The sequence below is a fragment of the Myotis yumanensis genome, unplaced genomic scaffold (genome assembly GCF_028538775.1).
Source record: "Myotis yumanensis isolate MYYU_CA2020_CCGP unplaced genomic scaffold, mMyoYum1.0.hap1 SCAF_10, whole genome shotgun sequence".
Taxonomy (NCBI): Eukaryota; Metazoa; Chordata; class Mammalia; order Chiroptera; family Vespertilionidae; genus Myotis; species Myotis yumanensis.
This window is the reverse complement of record NW_027223761.1, coordinates 34250558-34265821: the sequence shown is the minus strand read 5'-3', so window position 1 is coordinate 34265821 and position 15264 is coordinate 34250558. Positions and strand designations below refer to the sequence as shown.

General features: G+C 45.5%; 1 pseudogene; it reads left to right on the top strand.

Moving 5' to 3' along the window:
* The first annotated feature begins 1013 nt into the window (after window positions 1–1013).
* LOC139018368 (L-lactate dehydrogenase A chain-like) lies at window positions 1014–7383 on the top strand (annotated as a pseudogene).
* The last annotated feature ends 7881 nt before the right edge of the window (window positions 7384–15264 follow it).

The window sequence follows — 15264 nt, the reverse complement described above, 5'->3', positions numbered from 1 at the left end:
AAGCCACCCAGGTTGTGACACTTGTTGCAGCAGCTCTAGGAAACTAACATAACCCCACTAAACATTGTCCAAGAAAGGAGCCAGGAAGCTTCCATTGAGTCCTTTCCTCCATCACCACCTCTACCCTCCACTTGTCCTATAAACCACCAAACTGTCCATTCTACCCGTGAGACACCTCTGCCAACAATGCATTTGTCCTCATTGTTGCTGCTACCCGTTGAAGCAGGCCATCATTATTTCACCAGAATCCTTCCTAACTTCTCTCCCTGCCTTTAATAGCACCTCCTGCCTCTCTGTTCCTCAAATTGCATCCAGAATCATCTTTTCACATGCAAATCTGAGATACCACTTCCCTGCTTAAAACCCTTCAGATGTCCTTCCTTGCTCTTAGGATGAAGTTTAGTCTTCCTGTAGAGCTCACAAGGCACACAATAACACAGCCCCTGGTCTCCTTTCTGTCCCTATTTCTTGCCAGTGTTATTCTCTAGCAATAATGAACTTCTTTCTCTTCCTTAAATGTACCACATGCTATCTGGCTGCCAACATTTATATATGTCTTTTTTAAAAATTTGTTTTTATTGATTTCAGAGAGGAAGGGAGAGGGAGAAAGAGATAGAAACATCAATGATGAGAGAGAATCATTGATTGGCTGCCTCCTGAATGCCCCCCCCATCCCCCCGCCCGCCCCAGAGATCGAGCCCACAATCCAGGCATGTGCCCTGACCTGGAATCAAACCCGGTTCTTAGGTTGATGCTCAACCACTGAGCAACACCAGCCAGGATTTTTTACTTATCAAATTGTATTGTGACTGCCTCTTTATCTATTAGCATCCCACCCAGATGGGAGGGAAGTAATCCGATCCATCTTGTTCATGGGTGTGTCTGCAGTGCTTGGCATGATGCCTGTGACACAGTAGGTGCCCAATAATTATTTGCTTATTGACTGACCAATTGACAAACTGACTGAAATATGATTCCTATCCACATGAGCTCAGTCTCAAGAGGAGACAGCGATGTGGACAAAAAAGTTCAGCGACACAGAAATAGGTCTCAATCTGACTCAGCTTGAGGTGGGGGGGTGGGCGGCAGCGGGGACAGACATTCCACAGAGGCAATGGCATTTAAGCTGGGCCTCAAAAAGATGAGTAGGAATTGGCCACAGCAGAGAAAGGGGGGAGGGGGGGTTAAGGAAACTCATTTTAAGCAAAGCTCCTTGCCATGGGTCAAGGAGCACAGTATGTTTGAGAAATGGTGGGAATACATGGTGTGCCCAGAATATGATGTGCAGATAGTTGGCTGATGTGGGCTGGAGTCAGACTATTAATTTTCCAAAGAACTTATTTTTGCATATAAACCTGTGACTTTTCCTGAACATCAAAGAGCAAAAAGCAACTTTATGATCCCTTTTTACAGTCAGGAAAGGGGAGACATACAGTCCAGAAAGCTTTTCTGTTGCTCAGGATGGTGCATGAATATCCATTTGCTCCTGAGGTTGAGACTTGTTACCGCTTCAGGGCCACCAGCTAAGCACCTACATTTCTGCTAAGGCTGAACATCTGGATAAAAACATCTGCACGCCCCCTCCTCCTGCCCCAAACCCTGACAATTCTCAAGAAAAACTGGTTGAGTGAGTGGTTGTCTAATTCTGTTCCAGGGTTCTCCAGGGTTCTCCAGGGAAGGCTTTCTCTGATTACTCCTTATCATTCTGAAATCTCTCCAGCCCTAACTTAATTCATTCCTCTTGTTAGTCTTTTCAGACATAAGGAATAATTTGTCTATATCCCCTGCATAAAATCACTGCCTATACTCCAAGGCAAGAATTTAACCACCCATTTGCCTTCTCCAAAGAAAACAAATTTGATTCCATAACTGTTTTCTTTTTTTTTAAATATATTTTATTGATTTTTTACAGAGAGGAAGGGAGAGAGATAGAAAGTTAGAAACATCGATGAGAGAGAAACATCGATCAGCTGCCTCCTGCACATCTCCCACTGGGGATGTGCCCACAACCCAGGTACATGCCCTTGACCGGAATCGAACCCGGGACCCTTGAGTCCGCAGGCCGACACTCTATCCACTGAGCCAAACCGGTTTCGGCTGTTTTCTTAATGAATACATTCTCTCTCCCACAACCTTAACTTCTTAAATCCATTTTCATCTCTCTCTCTCTCTTTCCCTGAATCCTTTGGTCCAAATGCATGGACTAGAACTGAAGAGGAAATGTAAAACCAAAATAGTCTTTCTTAAGATAGGTGAGGACTGGAGCAGCTGCCACCAAGTCCAGATCCAAGGCTATGTACCACCAATGCCTGCCTTCCATCTTTTCTGATTCCTTTTGATTCTAAGTCCGGTATAGCAATTTTCAAGGATCAGCTGATTGTGAATCTCCTTAAGGTAAAATAAAGCCCCCAGAATAAGATTACAGTAGTTGTGGTTGGTGCTGTTGGCATGGTCTGTGCAGCTAGTATCATAATGAAGGACTTGGCAGATGAACTTGTTCTTGTTAATGTCATGGAGGACAAATTGAAGGGAGAGATAACGGATGTCCAACAAGACAGCCTTTTCCTTAGAGCACCAAGAATTGACTCCAGCAAAGATTATAATGTAACTGTAAACTCCAAGCTGGTTATTATCACAGCTATCAACAAGAGAGAGAAAGCCGTCTTAATTTGGTTTAGTGTAACATGAGTATTTTTAAATTCATCATTCCTAATTTTGTAAAATACAGCCCCAAAATGCAATTTATTGTTTCCAATCCAGTGGATATCCTGACTTATGTGGCTTGAAAGATAAGTGGCTTTTCAAGAAAACCCAGGTTATTAGAAGTGGTTGCAATCTGGATTCAGCTGGGTTCCATTACCTAATGTGGGAGAGGCTGGGCGTTCACCCATTACACTGTCATGGGTAATCCTTGGGGAACATGGTGACTCTAGTGTCCTTGTGTGGAGTAGAGTGAATTTTGCTGGTGTCTCCATAAAGAATGCATCCTGATGCCCTGGCTGGTTTTTCTCAGTAATTAGTGCATCAGCCCATGAACCAAAGGGTCTCGGGTTCAATTCCCAGTCAAGGGCACGTACCTGGGTTGCAGGTTCAATCCCTGGCCGTGATCAGAAGGCAACCAATCGCAACTAGTAGATGTGTCTCTCACATTGATGTTTCTCTCTCTCCCTCCTTCCTCCCTACCACTCTCTAAAAATCAATGGGAAAAAATGTATTTGGGTGAGGATTAACAACATCAAAAAAAGAATCTGCACCCTGATTTAGGGACTGATGCAGACAAGGAACAGTGGAAAGAAGTTCACAAACAGGTCGTTGGCAGTGCTTATGAGGTGATCAAACTGAAAGACTACACATCCTGGGCCATTGGCCTATCTATAGCAGGCTTGGCAGAAAGTATAAAAAAGAATCTTAGGCAGGTGCATCTAATTTCCACCATGATTAAGGGTCTCTATGGAATGAAAGTAGTCTTCCTTAGTGTTCCTTTTATGTTGGGACAGAATGGAGTTTCAGATGTTGTGAAGGTGACTCTGACACCTGAGGAAGAGGCTCATTTGAAGAAGAGTGCAGACACACAGTAGAGGATCCAGAAAGAGCTACAACTTCACTGTCTAGGCTACAGCAGGATTTTAGTTGGAGATTGTGTATATTGTCCTTTTTCTCTGATCTGTGACTAAGAACATCAGTTTCCTAAAGATAGAGATAGTAATGGTTCATAAAACCCAGCATTTGCATCTTGATGCTGGAGGGTCCTTATCTTGTGTAGTCCTAAACTGGTTATTGTGAAATAGTTCCACCTCCTCAAAGGCACCATTGCCAATGTTGCTCACACTACAGTTGCCCTTCAAACTAGATGTGTGTTCACTGTGTGTTATATAACTTCTAGTTCCTTTACCCAACATGCCTAGTCCAACTTTTTTTTTTCTCCAATCACATCCTGGGATCCGATGTATAAGTCCAATACTGCATGTCTTGTGCATAATTGTTCCAAAGGATCTATTCTGTGTACTATATGTATCAGATTAGTGTACATTGCCATATAATGTAAAAAGAAAAGTCTACATATAAATAATGCAGTCAACTATCCAAGTGTCATACCAACTAAAACACCAAATCAAATAAACCTTAAACGGTGGGGGGAGAGGGAAGGTAGATGAGGGGTCCTTCGCAGAGCAAGGGCAGTCCCTTCAGTACAGGAATGCCCACATGGTCCCACACAATTCAAGGCCAACCCAGGGAAGCAGATGTCATCTCATTGGCTGGAGGAGGAGAGGACATCATCAATCAAAAGACCCATTGATTTCACAGAGTGACAGTTGGTCTCAAAAGCCCCCCGGAGGAGACAGACATGGCCACCCTGAAGACTGCTGGTTTGCATAGTGAGAAGCCTGAGGAGGAGTGCAGAGTTTAAAGGGAGACTTCCGTCACCCCAGCCCTCTCTAGCCAGCATTGTGTCAAAACATAGATGCATGAGTCTAAGCACAGTCACATATGCAGCTCAAGACCGAGGGATAGTGATGGACATCGATAGTCCAGAGCCACGAAGTAAGCTTTTGTGGTACAAGAGTGAGAGTACAAAATTCAGCATGTCAGTACTGTCAGGCAGCTTAGTCTCATGTGGAAGAAATATCATGCAATCTGGCAGAAGCTATTGGATAACCAGGCTGCTCTCTTGGATAGGGAACATCTTGTTGATCCCATACATGGGGTACAGGGTCAGACACAGACCCCAAGGGGAGAAACAAGGGCAAGACCCATGCAGATCCCATCTGAGATTGGGGGACTTGGACAGCACCAGAGAAGCCCTTAGAAATTTTTAAGGGAGTCACTCGAAAGTATGTTTGTGTGTGTAGGGTGAGGAGGGGGGACCTGGGCAGGGGCCTCTCTTACCTGGGTCTAAGAAAAGTACTGGCTTGAATTCAGGTTGGCCTGACTTCAAACCACTAATCCTGACCACTATAAAATATTGGGAGTCATACCAAACTTCTTTTTATAACAAAGCCAAGAATTAAAGCTTTAGATACAGATACAGATACGGGCAGACCCACTGTACTGCCCCATTCCTCCTTGTCCTATCAAATGTTCAAGCCCTGCCCTGCACCTACTCTTGACAACCTTGCCCTCTCAGTAGGATCTACCGCCTTCATTCTTCTGACCTTCCTCTTTCTTCCTCACTCTGCTGTGTGTGAGACAGTCCCAGAACTTGGAAGCTAGGCACGAGGTACTATCGCTTCCTGGTAGCACAGGGCTGGGAGGGGGAGCATATCAGGCAGACTTTGTGGAGCAAGTCAGAGTCAGGCAGAGACTGACTCTGGGGCAAGGCAGGACCTGGAAGAACAAATTGAAGATTAGGGTGATTTATGTGTTCATTTCTAGCCGTCAGTGGTGAGCTACTTTGAGGGAAAAGCCATGTCTTATATATTCTCTTATCCCTTTATGCCTTGAACAATGCCTGTCACTGTGTGTGCGTGCGCTGAATAAATGAAAAGATAAAAAGATGAATGACTGAAAGGTCCTGCCTTTGCCTGTTGAGATTGACTCAGAATTTAGGACAAGCTTGACCTTGTAGTTAGAACCATCTGCAGATCCAGCTGCAAGGAGTAGAGGAAGAGGAAGAGGAGGTGGATCTGAGATTAAATGTCTCCTTCTCCCACGCCCCAGAAGAATTTCATTGCAGGTTCCACTCCTTCGATAGTTGTGACTCAGTGCTGCCCTCGGGCAACCACCCTAGCCCCTCAATAACAACAGTGCTGCCCAGGGGCAACTCTGCCTCCCATCAGAGACACAAAAATCCCTGGGGTTTCCTTAGAATCTCACCCCTGCTGTCACATGGGTCATTTATGAACTTATGAAACATCCAGTGGGTCACTCTTACTTTTCGAAATAGTTCCCAAGGGAGTTCCACACCAACGATAGACGCATGCCCCCTGGTGAACCACTCCTGGGATCTATCAATTGCTGTTTGCAGTCACCCAAGAACCTTAGTTTCAGATAATTAGCAGCTCCCTGGGAATGCTTACCTTTGCGAAATACCGCATGCTCATTTGAGCATAAAGAAGCATAAAGAGGCTCCTGATAGGAATATCAAAATCGCCTTTGAATACCGGATAATTTATAGGTATGTTCATACCCTTCACTAAGCTCTAGGTGACAGCTTGGCATGCAATTAACAAAACAAAACAAAACCTGGCCTCTGATCTGCTGAAGAGCATATTGAATAGGCCTATATCACAGATGGTGGGTGACTCTTGGTGCCTTTCTGTGGAGAGCGGTCATGTGGAAGAGAGTCAGTGGAGAGAAGGCCCTGGAAATATGAAGGCAGCTCCTGAGCCAGCTGCGCTGGAAAAACAAGCTTCAAAAACCAAGGCTGGCGGGGACCAGACCCTGTAGCTGGGTGTGGGGGTGGCTAGGGCCTCACTCTATGAAGGCAGTTTCTCCTGGTTACAGGATTGCTGCTGTTGCTGTGCCCCTCCAACCCCACCCCTGCTCAGTGGTGCCAGCAAGCATACCTCAGGACGAACTGGCTATAGTGTATTCACTAAAGCAGGACTTGAGCCAATGATCATCATTACTTTTGTATCAAAATTCCAAACAGAATTCTAATGCTCATGTCCCTCCAGGCTTCCTTTTACATGTAGAAACTTCTGTATGCCATCTCTCTCACCCCAAGGTAATAAAACTCCATTGAAATAATAATAATAATAATGGCTAATATTAATTGTTCCCTTAAGTGTCAGAAACTACAGTGATCTTCCTAAAACACAAAGCTGATCATACCATTTTCCCACTCCTAACCCTTCACTGATGCTTCATCACCCATGGGCTATGCCCACACTCTCCACTTACATACATGTGTTCCATGATCCGCCTCAGCCTACCATTCTAGCTTTACTTCCTTTCAGTCCCCCTCCCCACCCTACCCCCCATACAGCCTCTGGTCTAGCCACACCAGCCACCCACCATTTCAGGAGCAAGCCTCATCCTATCAGGCCCCTTTCCTCTCCCTCTGCTTTCAGGGAGGCTTTTTCTTCTTTGGCAAATTTCTACTCCACCTTCACCATATAGCTCAGAAGTCACCTTCTCTATGGTGACCTCCCTCACTCTTCCAGGAGTTTCCTTTTCCATGCTCACCTACCAGTTTGTTTTCATCTTCATACAGTCCTACGCAAATGACTGTTTCCATATCTGACTCCTCCTATAGGCCGTAACTCCCCAAGACAGAAACTGGTGGACACATCTTTGTGTAACCGGGGTGCTGGCTGTCTCTGTGTCCTGCAGCTCCAGAATGCACACGTGCTGTCTGCACTCACCCTGAGCCCACTGAATGCCCAGTGCAGTAGCTCTCGAGGACCTGTGATCCACCTGGGAGCAATGCAGACTGTGTAGGAGCGATGCAGGGTGACTCACAGGGCACACCCCACCACAAACAACTGAAAACTGGTCATCAGTTGTCTTCCCATGAAATTTCCTCCTTGGCCATGCTATAACCAGGGGCTTTTCTCTCTCCCTCTCCCCCAAAGAGTACCCCATTGTGTTGGCTCATTTCTCCTCTATTTTTATGTATGCATATATAAATGTTGCTTTTATACGAATTGATTTTAAAAATGCAAACAGAACATAAGAGTGAAAACTAAAATTAAAGTACTGTATATCTTTTACACCCAGTTTCACTTTCCAGAAATGACTGCTTTCTTTACACTGTTTCTATTTTGAGTTCTGGTGGTTACCACCTAAACTTTAACTTCTATACTTAGATCTTATTTATCCATCGTAGACAATATCTACCGACTCCTCAATGAGAAATATGGTGAAATCAGCATACTTAATCCACTCCCATTTTCTTTTTCCATTCCCTCTCTCCTTTTCTTGATCTTTGTGATAGTCTTAATCTGTGTTCTTCTGGTAATTATCATTAAACTAGAGGCCCGGTGCACAGAAATTTGTGCACTCGGGGTGGATCCCTCAGCCCGGCCTGTACCCTCTCGTAGTCTGGGACCCCTTGGGGGTTGTCCACCTGCTGGCTTAGGCCTGCTCTCCAGGGGATCGGGCCTAAGCTGGCAGTCAGACATCCCTCTGCAGCCTGGGGCCCTCAGGGGATGTCCACTTGCCAGCAGGGAGCAGGCCTAAGCTTCAGTCAAACATCCTTAGCGCTGCTGAGGAGGTGGGAGAAACTCCCGCCACCACCGCTGTGCTGGCAGCCATCAGCCTGGCTTGTGGCTGAGCAGAGCTCCCCCTGTGGGAGCTCACTGACCACCAGGGGGCAGCTACTGCATTGAGCGTCTGCCCCCTGGTGGTCAGTGTGTATCATAGTGACCAGTCATTCCCAGTCGTTCTGTGTTAGGGTCAATTTGCATAATACCCTTTTATTATATAGGATAGAGGCCCGGTGCATGGGTGGGGGCTGACTGGTTTGTCCTGAAGGGTGTCCCAGATCAGGGTGGGGGTCCCGCTGGGGTGCCTGGCCAGCCTGGGTGAGGGGCTGAGGGCCATTTTCAGGCTGGCCACACTCCCTTCAGGGTGGGGGTCCCCACTCGAGTGCCTGGCCAGCCTGGGTGAGGGGCTGATGGCTGTTTTCAGGCTGGCCAAGCCCCCCAGTGGGGACTTTCACCCCATGGGAGTGTGGCCAGCCTGGGTGAGCATCTGAGGGCCGTTTTCAGGCTGCCCACAGCCCCTTCAGGGTGGGGGAATCCCGCTGGGGTGCCTGGCCAGCCTGGGTGAGGGGCTGATGGCCATTTTCAGGCTGGCCACACACCCCAGTGACCCAAGCTCCCAGCCTCTCCTTTTTTTTCTGGGATTTATTTATCTTCTATAATTGAAACTTTGTAGCCTTGAGCAGAGCCCAGGTCTGGCTGGAAGCCTGAGTTGCCCCTGGCAACCCAGGTTCCCAGCCCCTCCTTGAGCGAAGACCACGGCGGGGTGGAAGCAGGTATCTGGGATTTATCTTCTATAATTGAAACTTTGTAGCCTTGAGTGGAGCTGAGGGCCGGCCAGGGCAGGTGGGAAGCTTGGCTTCCTCCATTGCCAGGGGCAACCCAAGCCTCCTGCTCGCTCCAGCTCCATGGCCGCCACGCATCTTAGTTGGAATAATTTGCATACTCACTCCTGATTGGCTGGTGGACGTGGCTGGTGGGCATGGCTTGAGTGTAGCAGAGGATGGTTAATTTGCATGTTTCTCTTTTATTATATAGGACTAGAGGCCTGGTGCACAAAAATTTGTGCACTCGGGGGGGAGAGGGGGTCCCTCAGCCCGGCCTGTGCCCTCTCACAGTCTGGGACCCCTCAGGGGATGACCACCTGCTGGCTTAGGCCTGCTCCCCGGGGGGATTGGGCCTAAGATGGCAATCAGACATCCCTCTGGCAGCCCGGTAGCCCTCGGGGGATGTCCACTTGCCAGCAGGGAGCAGACCTAAGCTGCAGTCAGACATCCTTAGCGCTGCTGAGGAGGCAGGAGAGGCTCCCACCACCACTGCTGTACTGGCAGCCATCAGCCTGGCTTGTGGCTGAACAGAGCTCCTCCCATGTGAGAGCGCCCTGACCACCAGGGGGCAGCTCCTGCATTGAGCGTCTGCCCACTGGTGGTCAGTGTGTGTCATAGTGACCAGTCATCCCCAGTCCTTTTGCTGTTAGGGTCAGTTTGCATATTACCCTTTTACTATATAGGATAGAGGCCTGGTGCACGGGTGGGGGCCGGCTGGTTTGCCCTGAAGGGTGTCCCGGATCAGGGTGGGGGTCCCGCTTGGATGCCTGGCCAGCCTGGATGAGGGGATGATGACTATTTTCAGCTAGTCACACTCCCTTCAGGGTGGGGGTCCCCACTGGGGTGCCTGGCCAGTCTGGGTGAGGGGCTGAGGGCTGTTTTCAGGCTGGTGGGTGACTGATGCTCCTAACCTCTCCTTTTTTTCTTTTTTATTCTGGGATTTATCTACCTTCTATGGCTGTCACTGGAGCTGAGAGCCGGCTTTAGCTCTGAGGCTTGGCTCCAGCTCTGAGACCTCGGCTGCTGAAAGCAGGTATCTGGGATTTATTTACCTTCTATAATTGAAACATAGTTGCAGCTCCAGCTCTGAGGCCCGGCTGGCTGAAAGCAGGTTTCTGGGGTTTGTTTAGCTTCTATAATTGCAACATTGTTTCTTAGAGTGCAAGCTCAGAGCTGGGCGGCGGCAGGCGGGGAACCTTGGCTTCTTCCATCACTGGAGCAAGCAAGCCTCCTGTTCGCTTCAGCTGCCTGGCTGCCGACCGCTATCTTGGTTGGCAGTTAATTTGCATATCACCCTGATTAGCCAATGGGAAGCGTGTCAGAGGTATGGTTAATTACCATGTTTGTCTATTATTAGATAGGATAATACATTTAAGCTTCTATATCCTGATCCATCAAATTTATACATATTTATACACTTGCTCTCTATTAAATGCACTTCCAGTGTCATTCACTTTTGCCCTTATGTCATTCTATTTTTTTCAACTTATCATATTTTTTTTCCCCCTCCCCCCCCCCCCGCCCTGTTGAACTTATCATATTTTAACATGTCAAGGTATTCATAATATTTGAATGTTGTAGTACAATCATAATTGAGTTTTCTTGTCTATAGGTTGGTTTCTAAAGTAGAAAAATAATACACAGAATTCAAATAATATGACTATGTAACAATTACTCACAGTAAAACCAAGTGGTGTGGCTGGGTTATAAGAGGTTCTGGGACCATTTTGAATTTTACATCTTTTATCACCTTTAAAAATAATGGAAATTGGTCTGTTCAAGATTCTCTCTTCCTCTTCAATCTGTGTTAGTAATATGTACTATGCCAGGCCATCATCTTGTCTCTCTAAATTCTTGAATTTATTGTCCTAGGGTTGAATCTCCCTGTTTTGTTCTCTCTCACTCTCTCTCTCTTTTTACTCATTTAGGTTTCTTAAGGGCTTAGCTTTTTAAGGAAGCAGCTTTTAGGTTTATTTAAGCTTTTAAATAAGTGTTATAGTTACATTTTAATAAAATACATTTTAATAAACTAATATTTAATTAAGTTTCTTATTGCTTCACCAGTTCCTTAAGGCAAGTCCTTAGTTTCCTTACTTTTTAATCTTTCTTCGCTAATTGTGAGGATGTTATAGGCCATAAATTTCCCCTGAGGACTGCCTTTGCTGGGTCATTGGTTTTTAGCTTTGTGTTTCCCTTTGTTATTGCTTTTTAGCATAGAAATTTCTCTTTTGATTTCCTCATTGAGCCAAAGACTATCTAGGTGCATATTTCTTAATTCTTAAGTAAATATTTTCTTTCATCTTTTAATAATTTATTTTTAAAGGTATTAGATTATGATAAAAATTTTTGCTCCTCAAATTGCTACTTTTAAATATGTTGAAAGTTTTCTTTTTGGCTTTGGCAAGTGTTTTCTAATGTGTTTGCTGCAAGCAAATATAATCTTCAATAAATAAGATGGAAAAACAACCTTTATTATTCCCAGTATTGGGCAGAATAACTAGTAGGTGATGATTGTATGGCTCATTTGGGCAAGCAACATAGATGGAACTAATTTTCTTCTCAGTGAATGTGATGTCAGTTGATGGCAGCTCCATCCATGTTTGTTCTCAGCCAAGGACCTTGGAGTTTGCTGGACTCCTCTTTTTCTCTTACTTTCCAATTAGGCAATACTGTATATTTAAAAGATAGCCAGAGTCCAACCACATGTCATCACTTCCACTGCCATTACCCAGGTGCAAGCCCCATCCTCTCTCCCTACAATCAGTAGGCTCTTAACAGGTCTCCCTGGCTGCCACTCCCCGTACAGCAGCAATGGGATCCTCGTAACAGTATGGAGAGCATTTCCTCACCATAGTTTCCTTTTTCGCAGAGAAGGCCCTTGGTGGGTGGCTGGCCTTCTCCTGACAGGCTGGCCCAGCAGGGAAACTCGGGATGTGTGGGCAGCCACGCTGGAGAGGAGGAGGGGGGCTTGCCCCAGGTGTCTGCGTTGAGAGACTGCATTGGAGCACTCTGGAAACTCTCTGAAAGAACCAAGAGACACTTTGAGGGAAGCTATTTATTGACAATCCAGTTGCAGGGTTAATGCCATTATTATTTGGAAAAGGGAAGTGTGATTTTCTTGATAGCAGGTTTTTAAGGTAGGGATCATTTATATTACAGTGCATTTTGCAAAATGTTCTTGCCCAGATTCATCTTCAGGAATGAATGATTTACTTGCAGTGCTTTAGTGTGAACTTTCCTGTGTTGGCTGTTTGTTCCAGAGGAGAAGATAGTGACATTTTCTTCTCAGCCAGAAGCTCGCTGACGGAGCTTACAATATCACCATCTGACTGACGCAAATGTGTGGGTTCCTCTGAGCTGCGCACTTTGTAAACCAACCAAGGCTGGAGCCTTTGTTCCAGCTCTTCCAAACCGAGTCGGGGAGGCCTCCTGAGTTGGAGGATGGCCACTCTATTTCACTGGAAGAGCAGTTACCTGATACTGCACACACCGGGATGAACACAAGCAGCCTTTATCTGGGTTACCCGATCACAGTTCTATGCAACTTTCATTGCTGGCTTGGCTGCAAGAGACAGGAAGGGGTTTCCAAGGAAGCCTCAGGTATAACAACACTTTCCAGAGTCAACAGCCTTCCTAGCCAGGCACTGCCTTCCCTGTCATGAGCTGAGACCCATGTCATCTTTTACCTAAGGAACCTCACCCTGGGGTGTGTGTGTGTGTGTGTGTGTGTGTGTGAGTGTGTGTGTGTGTGTGTGTGAGAGAGAGAGAGAGAGAGAGAGAGAGAGAGAGAAAGAGAGAGAGAGAGAAATGTTCCCAGGATCTATATAGCTTGTCCTCATTTTTCACACCTCAAAAATATTTTGGAAAGGAACTTTTCTACAATGTGTCTTGGGCGGCTTCCTGTCCCCACTTCCCTGCACAAACACACAAGGGCTGCTTCTGTGCATAAAACAAAAATCATTTCAGAAAGCAGAGCTGAACAGGCCAGGAGCCTTGGCCCAGCGTCAGCAGCCTGCCTGTGTCAGGAGGGAGGGAGACCGCGTCTCTATTGAGCATTTTCAGTGAACCACTTTGCCTGTTTACTCATCCAAGCTTTGTCTTATCTTCTCCTTTATAGGATTTCACAGAGACTCAGAGTGGTTATGGAAAGGCTCATGGCCCCCTCCTTAGTCCAAATTCCTATTCCTCTGATCTGGATTCTTGCAATAGCTTTCTAAGGAACTTCTCCACTTGAAATCTTTTTACCCTAAAGCTAAAATGAAGTTTTCAAAGTGCATATCTGATCAGGTGGTGACTCATACATTACAACCACCACCCCAAGCCCCACTGTTACAACTCCTCCATTGTCATCCATGCGCTTGGCACAGGACTTCGTGCCCGATGGCAGTGGTCGGCAAACTGTGGCTCGTGAGCCATATGCGGCTCTTTGGCCCCTTGAGTGTGGCTCTTCCACAAAATACCACGCGCAGTATTTTAAATATGAGGAAAGCTTTTCTCAACAGGTTTCAGGAATTCAGAAACAGCAATACGACATTAGCCTTTGTTAAAAAACCTTTCAGTGCTACTGTAACAGAATTAAATTTTTCTCCCTGTGATATTGACATTGGCAACTTTGAAATGCAATTGCTGGATTTAAAAAACAAAGAACTGTGGAGCTCGAAATTTGAACGTCTTTGTGCTGATATAGAAATCTTGGAGAAAAACAAATGTGAACTTAGTTCACAGCACAAGTGGTCTGCTTTGCAAGACCTGGAGAAGGAAGATATGTTGACTTTTAACACCTGGAATAGTATTCCTGACTCATAATCAACTGAAAAAACTAGCGTTTGCTGTTCTTTCCTTATTCGGGTCTACATATTTATTCGAACAATCATTTTCAAGCATGAACCTTATCAAGAGTAAATTGAGAAGTCGTCTTATTGATGAGAACCTGGAATCGTGCCTAAAATTAAAAACAACAACATACAAACCTGACTTACCCAAACTTTCCAAGGAGATGCAAGGCCATTGTTCACATTAGTGTTTGTCAGTCATTGTCATGATTTAATTTTATGGATATTGTAAGGTAAATTGTAAGGAATTTAATTTTATCAATAAATAATATTGTTATTAAGTATGATATCAAGTTTTATTCAACGTACCTATAGTTTAACTAAGACTTAAAACGTTAAGTAAAATTTATTAAGTTAATTTTAGGGAACGTTGTGGAGTGAAAGAAGATGTAGTGTCAAGGATTGAGAAAGGTATGTTGAGATGGTTTGGACATATAGAGAGGATGAACAAAAGGAGATAGACGAAACAAGTATACAAGACGAGTGTGGATGGGAGAGTTGGAAGGGGTCGACCTCAGCGAACATACCTCAATCAGCTTGAGGGCGTTTTTAGCAAAGGCCAGCTTAAGAGTACCCTAATTAAGTTAATAACAATGTACCTACCTATATAGTTTAAGTTTAAAAAATTTAGCTCTCAAAAGAAATTTCAATCATTGTACTGTTGATATTTGGCTCTGTTGACTAATGAGTTTGTCGACCACTGCCCTATGGTAACCAATGCAGATTGCATGATCTGTCCCCTCCTCTCTCTTCAGCCTCACCTCATCCTCCTTTCCTTTTACCCTCTGGGCTTTAAACCAACTCTTTGTTCCATGTTTCTCTGGCACAAGACCTTCCCCCATTCTATTGCCCCCACCTCAGGAGCCACTGGGGGCCCTTCTCTCTGGCCCCATCCAGGCCTCAGTTCACTCCTGTTTGTCCTTCAGCTGACAGCTCCCCTGTCTCCTCCCCCAGGTAAGCCTGGACTTGCTCCCCAGCTCTGTTACACCCACTTAGAGGCCTGTGTGTGCTGCTTTCAGAGCACCTGCCACCATTTACAAAGAGCATTTTTATTTTATGAGCATTTGATTATCTTCTGACTTCCTTACCAGACTGGCATGGACTGGGTCTTTTGTTTTACTCAGCATTGTATTTTGGATGCCTCCCACAGTGCCCGGTCTAAGGTAGGCACTCCATACTCATTGTGTAAATATAACTGAACAGGAATGAATGAAATAAGACCTGAATGAATGGTAGGTCAGGATTTAAACATCATACTCTGTGCTCAACCATTGTCTACATCCCCTCTTCTAACCATTGGCCTCCTGAATTTAAAATCATTGGGTAAATGTCCTCCAACGTGCTCCTTTTCTCAGGATGGATAAACATGCAATTGCTCGTGTCTTTTCTAGCTGCTTAAAAATTTGCTGTTGATACCAAAACTTTTCCCTTGGATGCTTCCCTTTTTAGAAAGTTCAC